Source organism: Coffea arabica, chromosome 1e (genome assembly GCF_036785885.1).
Source record: "Coffea arabica cultivar ET-39 chromosome 1e, Coffea Arabica ET-39 HiFi, whole genome shotgun sequence".
Lineage (NCBI taxonomy): Eukaryota > Viridiplantae > Streptophyta > Magnoliopsida > Gentianales > Rubiaceae > Coffea > Coffea arabica.
In genome coordinates this window covers 16,104,195-16,113,548 of record NC_092311.1, presented here as the reverse complement: position 1 = coordinate 16,113,548, position 9,354 = coordinate 16,104,195, and the positions used below count along the sequence as shown (strand labels likewise).

Here is a 9,354-nt window from a genome sequence, read left to right as displayed (position 1 = left end):
ATAAGAAGATGAATATTGTTTAGAAGAAACCGTCACAACCTTGAAAGATATATTAGGAAAATAGTTTAGCATAAAAAGGCAGCCCTCTTGCCTACTGAGCAGCAAAGTACTGAGGCACAAATTTCATTTGTGATTCCTGTTGTTCCAATGACTGAGTGTCGCGCCCCATTTTTTAATAAGAAAAATAATGAGTTTAGAAAAATGGACTTTTTGATTTTTTTGGAAAAAATGAGTTTTGTTTTTTTAGAAAATGAATAAAGGAAAAGGGCCTAAATGGGACTTGTAATGTGACGATTTGGGCCCAAATTATAGTTCGAAAAGGGTTTTTGAAATAAAAATCGGAGTCGCCACTTGGTATAGAGTTAAGATGTACCAAGTCACCTAAAATGATTTTTTAGATAAAATTATGGAAAACCCTTTTTCAAACGACTCCTAAGTCTACGAAAATCAGAGAAAGTGTACGGGAGTCACATTTGACGAAGGGGAAGGCAAGGATAGAAATCTGAGGCACCCCTTCGACCTAGCCAAGGCTAGTTGCGTGATTTAGTCAAAAGGTTTTCTTGTTTTAACCAAAGAATTTATCATATTTGGATGTACTATATGAATGCAAACGCTAAACCTAGGAGGGCATCGGGGGGTCAAAATATCCCTTCGAAGTTAATTGGTACCAATTACATTAATTGTGACGCCCAATAAAGATTCTTCGAAGATGTCACGAATAATGCAAAAATATGAGACTCTAAAAAAGGAAAAAGAACAAGATAATTATATAAATACAAATATACGTGACCTAAGGGAATGCATCATGTCGGGTACGGGGGACTAATGTTCGTGACTCAATTTTCCCTTTTAATAGAGGGAATACGAGCGTGCTAAGGCTAGAAAAGCCAAACTCGTCCATATCCCATATCCAAGGGGTTTTCCCTAATCTAATGAAGCAAATGCACTACCCTAATCCTATTTCTAGAATGAAATGCAATTCTAATGTTATGTATCATACATAGGGGGGATATATATAGGAAAATTAGGGATAAGGGCTATATGTATAAGGGGTATATCATACAAAATGATAAAAGACCCTAGAAAGTAAAATATGCATGAGATTAAATGATTTTATCACACAATCATGATCTATCGCGCGAAGGGGCTCCTAAGGGTCTAGCGTTGGACTAGCCCATATTTCTACTTTCTCACTAGCGTTGGACTAATGAGAAATCGAACAAAGAGCCACAACTAGCATTGGACTAGTGCGGATTCAGGAACGGCGGCCACAATTAGCGTTGGACTAGTGTGGTGACGACATGCATTTATTACAACCAAATAAATCATGTAAGACCTAATAAAAGCATATAAACACATAAATCATATATAGCACATAACACACGAGCATGATATCTAGATGCAAGACCCTAAGAAAGCGGTAACACATAGCACATAGACATGCAAAACACACATAAGGCAAGTAAAACAAATAAAGCCCTAACTATTACATTTGAGGGGGGCCCTACTACAATCTAAAAGGGGGAAATGAAATAAACGATTAAAATAAATACCTAACTATTACAAATTTGGCATTCAAGTGCCTCTTCAAATAATTGAAATTGAAAATAAAATAAGTATTCAAAATTTCAACAAATAAAGCAAATAAAACATTCAATAAAGACATACAATTAAACACATAAGAGTCACATAATGCACATAGGGTCAAATAAAGTAAAAATAAGGGATAGAGTGTACCTCCCTTGAGTTGGAGCTCTAATGACACGAATTTACTTATTTACCCTCCAAAATAATAAAAGGGTCAAGGCATCACTTTAATTAATAATTAATGAAATAAAAATTAAACACCCAAATAACAACTAAACACCAAATAAAAATTAAACACAAAAATGAAAATTTGAACCCAAAAATGGAATTACTTAAAATAAATCGTCTATATTAAAGAAATTAAAGCGAACAAGAGTCTAATTGAAATAATTAAAAAATTTCTAGGATTAGTACTAGAATTAATGACTCATGATGGAATTTACCAAAATAAAAAATGCTAAAAATTTCACAAACAAAAATCAAAGAAATCACTTGTTACGATTAAACAACAAAATACTTAAAAATATCACTAAAAACTCAAATCATAAATCCCTCAAACACTATTAAACCTCAAGATTTCATTCTAAGATTCATGAATAACCCGTCCAAAAACCACATTAAAGCATACCAATTAAAATCAACAATTTAATGGGACCAAATTGATCAGTCTTCCCAATTCTTCGGGCCATAGTAACATCATGGGGGACTTGAGAGGACAAAATGCAATTTTTTAAAGTTTTGCATGCAAATGCTTCCAAGGACTCTCGGCAATGCAACTGAACTTTTTCATTATAGCTTTTGGGTTATCTGATGCAATCTTTTCTCATCCGAACACAGCTAACAACTTAACCAATCAAAAGCTTGGACTGAAGTAACTAGATTACCAAAACTTTTCCATTTTCTAGCCACAAAATCTGTGACGCCCCCACTTCTCCCTAAGGCGAACCAAAGGGTATCCGCGGAACGCCTGCCTAACTCTCGCCAGGACTCAAGCAATTCCATTCAGACTTATTATCGGACCATACAGTACGATCAATAACCTAGATACAATAAATGCGGAAGCGTTCAAGTTTAATAAAAGTCATCCATTATCCAACCCGCACATCGGGTGTTCAACAACCATCATAAATCCCAAATATACATCATGCTCCAAAAGTTACATTCGGATTTCAAAAATACAACCCAAAAGCCAAGACATAGCCAAAAGTAATAGAAACCCTAAACAAAAGCGTATCAGGAAGGTTTCTTCGATACCTTGCCAAGTTCAATCCTGTTAAGGAAAACAAATCTACAGGGTGAGCAAAACGCTCGTGAGGCCAAGAACACACATACAAGCACATTACTCAAATAACAATCTCAATTTACAAGTCAAGAAATCATATTTTATTAATTAACAATTTACTGGAAATATAACCAGAAACAATTCAAGGATACTGGAGCCCTCAGGAGCTATATTCCACTTGCACATTCAATAACCTCCACGAATTGACACTCCGTCAATCGGGTAGGTTTAGTCCGTAGAACTCCACTTAACCTATCCCCTTTCACCTTACATACCCCTATATCGGGCCCGCCTGTCATTTGTTTGTGGCGATACTACTCGAGTATGCCAAGCAAGACCTCTCACTAGGTCAAGCTTATATATCTCATGGCTCGCCAAGGTTCCCGACCGAGCCCATGCCGGCTCAAGTCCAAGGTCGGTCAATGAGATTTGGGCGTCCCCATGTGCACTTGTGTGTCGAGGAGATTCACTCCAACGACGTAGGCAACTATAGCATACCATTACATTTCATTCATTCATTCAATACATGTCAATCATTCATTCAATGCATGTCAATCATTCATTCAATGCATTTCAATCATTCATTCAATACATTTCAACCATTAATATTTCATTTCTAATGAGAACGAGTGTGGTAAAGTACACACTCGACTCCACTTTCAAGATTTCTAATCATTAATAACAATTAAACATGTAACAAGTTTACATACACCTGACACTCACCAAGTATTAGGTGTAAGTAAGGTCAAGGAAAGTTCAAGCGTCCACCGTGGGATCCTCTTGAAGGTTCTCGTGTGCGCCTGAGGAAATAATAGTGAATTATCATCCAAATCCCAAATATCGAGGAATAATTCGTTCACTAGTATTAATCTAGGGGATTCCGTGAAAATGAACCTCAATTACTCGTAAATCGAGGTTTGAGAGGGGTTTGATAACTTTCAAAAGTATTTAAGTCTTTATCTAGGAAATCGGGGATAAAACGTTTAGATAATATCAAAAGAATAAAGAGTTCTTGAAAAACTTATTTCCTTGAAAGTTGGAAAATTTCAGTTTTGTTATGAATCTTTGAAAAATCGTAACTCACTCGGCATAAGTCGAGAATTGGAAAACTTTATACCGTTGGAAACCTCTTAAAAAGTACTACAAGTTCCTAGAAGACACTTTTCCATGAATCGAAGTGGAAAGTGCTCAAAAATGAGCTTGAAGGTACTGTTCCAAATCACCCAGGATTGAGCCGGGGTTGATTTTTCGCTAACTTTGAAAATTCGGCAGAATTTACTCGTTGTAAACCAGCCCTTGAAATTTATAGCTCAATTATAGGTGCAAGCAAGGTTTAGGACAGAACAAGCGGATCGAGAATTGGAGTTTCGAGTACCAAGATATGGTAGCTCAAAGTTGGGTAAATTTCAAGACTGTTAACAAATTTCCAGATTTGGTTCCGACTTTGGACCTTTAGTTAAGTGTCGGAACGGACTTGGATTGATACCAAATTTTGTAGTATAATACTCCTATATGAAGGGTATCTCTCTATCAAATTTCGTGGAAAAATAACTTCGGGAAGATGGTTAACCAATCAACCAAAGTTTGAAATTACTAAGGCCAAACTGCCTTTAGCTCTCTTTCTCTCTGTTTCCAAACATTCGGCTAAGGAAAAACCTCCAAACATGGTTCATTTGTGCAAGAAAGGTCTAAGTAACATACATGGTACTTTTAGTAGGTGTTTAGCACCAAGAAATTCATTTAGTAAAACCACAACAAGTCTCACATCTAATCTGTCCAAATCTAAGAGTTTTCAAAAACGAGGCAGTCGTCGTATTTTGATCATAAATCACTCAATTTAGCTCGGAATTGGGAATGGTTGATAGTGTTGGAAAATACATTCATAGGGATAAAATTTCACAGAATAAATCATTTTAAGTTTCAGCATGCAACTGGCTCGAAATTAAGCCTAAAGTTACAGCATCATCAAATCATTTCGGCAGAACGGAGAAACAGGGCAGCTGAATTCAGAAGAGTGGTGCGGTTCACACACATGGAACCAGAATGTGCATTATATACCTCTGGAAATATGGGAACGTATAGTTTCAAATTCCGCTAACGGCACTTGATTTCGACGTCGGAGTACGGAGTTATGGACGAAATACGAACACTGGTCTGGTTACGACGGAAACCGTTTTCCAGATTACTAGCTTTGGGAAATAAATTCTTTTGATCAACCAAAACTCAACATTTTTCAACGACAATTTTTACACAACTACTACAACATGTAAAAAACACAATCAAGCTATTAAATCTCCTAATTTCTGCATTAAAGTGGCTGAACAGAGCAGGGGCAAAATGGTCAGATTTGGCCTTTGCGCCTAACGTGAGTTTCTATCAATTTTCCATCAACAAACCACTGATTTAAACACTAATTCCACATTATAAACATCATCAAGAACAAAATCAGCAGCAACCCAAGAGTGGGAATTCATAGAGCCCACTTTTCCAATTTTCCAACATCCACAACAACCCATAAGAAATCAAGAGCTAAAAGATATACTAGAACTTCCAAAAATCAAAGTTAGAAGGCTAGATTAAGACTTACTCTTAGTTGATGTCTAAGTCAGAGATTCGGTCCTTCCTTGCTCCTAAGTGAGCCATGAAAATCCTCCCCTTTTTAGCTAGATGTGAACTCCAAGGCTTAGGCTAAGTGGTGCTAAATTTTGAGAAGATTTGGTGGTGATTTGAATGGTTTTTGTAGAGGAAATGTTGAAGAGCTTTCGGTTGTCCCTTGGCTGTCTGCTATCCGTCCATGGCAGCTAGAAGAAATGAAATGTTGGTCTGATTCCTTTGCGTACAAATGAAGCTTGCCGTCTAATATTTTAAGTACGTAAAAATCAATTGCAACTAGTGCGCCTACGCGCGCGTTTTGTGTTCGATTTCTCTTAAGTTTGTTGCACTAGTGCACTAAACCTCTAGGGCACTTACATTCATATAAATATTATTCATTCTTAATTGTCCCAAAATAATGGTCCAAGGTCTCTCAATTAAGTGCGCACGTGAAAACACGTATTTCCAATTTAGGCGCGATAAAATGAAACTTTCGAGAAATTCTTATAACAATCGTACTACCAACTATCACTTGAGTTTTTAAACCTAAAATTGCCTATTTTAGGACCATTGTATATGTCTCAAATTTTTGAGCTTATTGTACTCCCAATTGGCTAAAGTGTTTAGACACGTTTTCACTTTTCACTAAACAAGCTTATAAGAAAATAATTTTTTGAAACGAGACACTTCAAAAATATAACGAAACTATAAAACCCTGCACTTAGGTCTAATAAGGTTAGAAAATATTATTCGTGGCAAAAATCCAAATAAATAATTAATTTAGCCAAAATTAGGGTTTTTAAAAATAATAGATTTTCGAGTCCTCACAAAATCCTTATGTTTAAGCACAAAAAATTAGATGAAAAAATCACGCAAACATCAAAGAACAACATTCTGCAATTTTTTTTCAGCCACGATTCTCTACCATTGCTGTGTTTGTCCTATGTAAATTTCCATCCAAGCACAGCCACTACTTCAACCAATCATCAAGCTTAGATTCGGAACAACAAAATACAGAAAATCAATATCCAAACAAGTAAAAGACAGGAACGCAATCCTCTTGGCAGAAGCTTTCGACAAAGTCTGATGCTTTGGCCTCAGCAACCTCAATCGACAATTTTAAACAAGAAAAACAGTCTCAAATTCTCGTTAAACTCCCTAAAACCATCATCAAGATGCAATACAACAGAAAGTGAAATCTGAGTTGGGGTAAAAGTTTGCTAACCCATATTCATTTATGAAATCTATTACAGATGCTATGGGTTCGTTGCCAACTAAACGAAATATGGGATAATCTCTATACAAAGACAACTCATGACCCACAACAGCACATGACCCAGATGCAACGGTATGGGGTGAAGATCTGAACCAACAACTTGTGGGAAACCAGGAGAACCGAAGCAAGAAAAAAATGAAACCAGAAAAAATTACATACTGCAGCATACCAACATCAATCTGAGTATGTTTAAACAAGGAAAATGGAAAGAAAAAGGCTACCTTGAAGACTTTAACCCGGGATGCGTAGAAACCGTGAGCTTTGCCCGATCAAAGGCTGAAAGTAGGCTTCGAATGACAGCAGGGGTTTAAGAGTTGATGGGTTCGTCAGTTCGAGCTTGGATTTGGCATTGTTAGAAACGTTTTTCCTCAGCCCTTGCCTGTGCTCAAGCTTCCTCGTTCTTTTCTTTTTCTCTGCTTTTTCCTCCTTGCCCGTAACCTCTCTCCGATCTCTCCCCAGTTTCTCCAGCCCGTCACTCTTCTAGTTTGACCGTAGCTCCTTTTGTTCCCTTTCCTTCCTTTTTCCCTCGCCAAGCTTTCTCTACTCAGCCCGCCTCTCTTGTTATGCCTCAAGCTTTTTCATCAGCCGAACTCCCTTTTTTCTCTTCCCTCTCTCTCCCTACTCAGTTGTCAATATTCCTCAGCCCCCCAGATCCTTCCTCGGCTTCCTTTTTCTCCCTCGCGGTGCTCTTTTCCTTTGTTTCTTTCCTTAGCTCCGTTTCTCAGCCGCCACTTCCAGCTCTCCTTTAGACTCCTTCTCAACCCTAGCCGTCACTCCTCTCTCTGGTTTCTTCAGCCGTCCCCTCCTCCAAATTTTTGAACCCTTAGCCTTGCTTTTATATCCCATCCAAACCCCTTAAACCTCATCTCAATGGCTCTAAACAACCTCAGCTCCCTCCCTTATTGTTAGCCATTGATTATGGCTTTGAATGGGAGCACTTAGATGGATCCCGATGGCCTGTACTTATCTCATCTAACGGAGCCAGAAAAATACAGTAATGAAAATAGAAGAAAGGCAAGAAACCGCATAAGCTATCTTTTTCTTTTTTTTTTATTTATTTTTTTCCATCATTCATTTTCTTCCTTTTTTTTTTCAATGAATCATTTAATTAAACAACAATAATTAAAAATAACAAATTACATAAAACTTGAATGAAATGAACAAAAACTAGGAACAAAAGATAAAACAAAAGGCTAAGATTTTTCCTGTGCTTGATTAATGATTTTTCTCTCTCTCTTTTTTTTTTAATTAATAAACAGTAAAAAGAAATAAAACATATTTTTTTATGAATAATTTTCTCTTTTGACAAATTTTATGCTAAAAGTCTTAACAATAAAAATAAACAGCTAAAAGGGCAAAAACGAATACAAAATAAAAATAAAAACTAAAATAAAATAAAATAATAGATAATAATAAAAATCTAAAATGCTATACAAATGCTAAAAAAAAAAAGTCTAAAACCAAAATCATGAAATTAACAGGTAAAAATAGATAAGAATTATTACTAAAAACAAAAATAAAAATAGAATAAAAATTATTTAAAAATTTGGTGTCTACACTGAGCACAGCCTTTTTGATGTTCCTGTTCATGATAATATACTACCAAAATCTGCAGCTAGCTGTTTTCGTTTCGATTTGCTTGTGTTTTCACTTTCAGATAGGATGGATGTTCCCCCAACATCATCTATTTCTGACATTGATTCGTGTAATATTCTTCTTCTTATACACTGTTACCTCTGTGTCTCTTTTGTCATGATCTACAGTAGACATAATCATTTTGTTAATTTTTTATCCATATAATGTGTCTACATAGAAATAATGATCTTGTCTTACAAAGTCTGTTTTGCCTGACCTCATTAGATGTCAATGTACAACAATTTCTTCTTCTTCCGTATTCAGGTAGCAATAATATTGCTCTTTAAACCATTCATTGTCAATATGAAATCAAAGCAAACATACTAGATTTCTCAATTAATTTAGTCTCCCATAAAATATTATTTTTTGATTTGAAACTCTAAATTTTCAGCCTCATCGTACACCATAAACCAAGAATTTGATAGACCACCACCTTCAAATATGCGAGCAAGTATCTTATCAAATATTCAGCTTTCATTCCATATTCTATATCCTATTTATAGTGTCAAAGATACTTACACTTCTGAGCATTAAAGCTGCTCTTACTTTCGACATAACCAAACACCAGTGACACTGTCTACTTTTAGGTAATCACTGACGTAGAACAAATATATTGATCATAGAACAAATACAATTAGAGCCAAGTATATTGCCATCTATTCCAAATTGTATTCACTGCCATGCTAAATGATTTTACATGGAGTCACCTCGATTCTGTTGTCCTTCTAGAGAGATTCGATTGGTTGAAACCAAAATTCTTGATAAATTAGTGTAGCTTTATAGAGCAAACACTCCTGAATCAAAAGAATTTAGACAATGTATTAGGAGTTATAATAACATGTTTGCTTTTACATCTTTGGGAGTCCATTATGATAAAGATCTCACCAAGAGGAATGGTGGTATCTATACTTTTAGCATCCAAGGACAGATATACCATTTTATTGACCCATTATTTCCTTCTGATGATGAAAAAGCATCGAAC

General features: G+C 35.9%; 1 long non-coding RNA gene across 1 annotated transcript; it reads right to left on the bottom strand.

Annotated features, from left to right (window-relative positions):
- Positions 1-2,484: 2,484 nt before the first annotated feature.
- On the bottom strand, positions 2,485-7,529 carry LOC140021325 (uncharacterized). Its single transcript, XR_011825134.1, has 2 exons — positions 6,959-7,529; positions 2,485-2,857 (listed from the first exon to the last, which is right to left on the bottom strand). It is a non-coding gene; the product is annotated as an uncharacterized lncRNA (long non-coding RNA).
- Between the last annotated feature and the right edge of the window lie 1,825 nt (positions 7,530-9,354).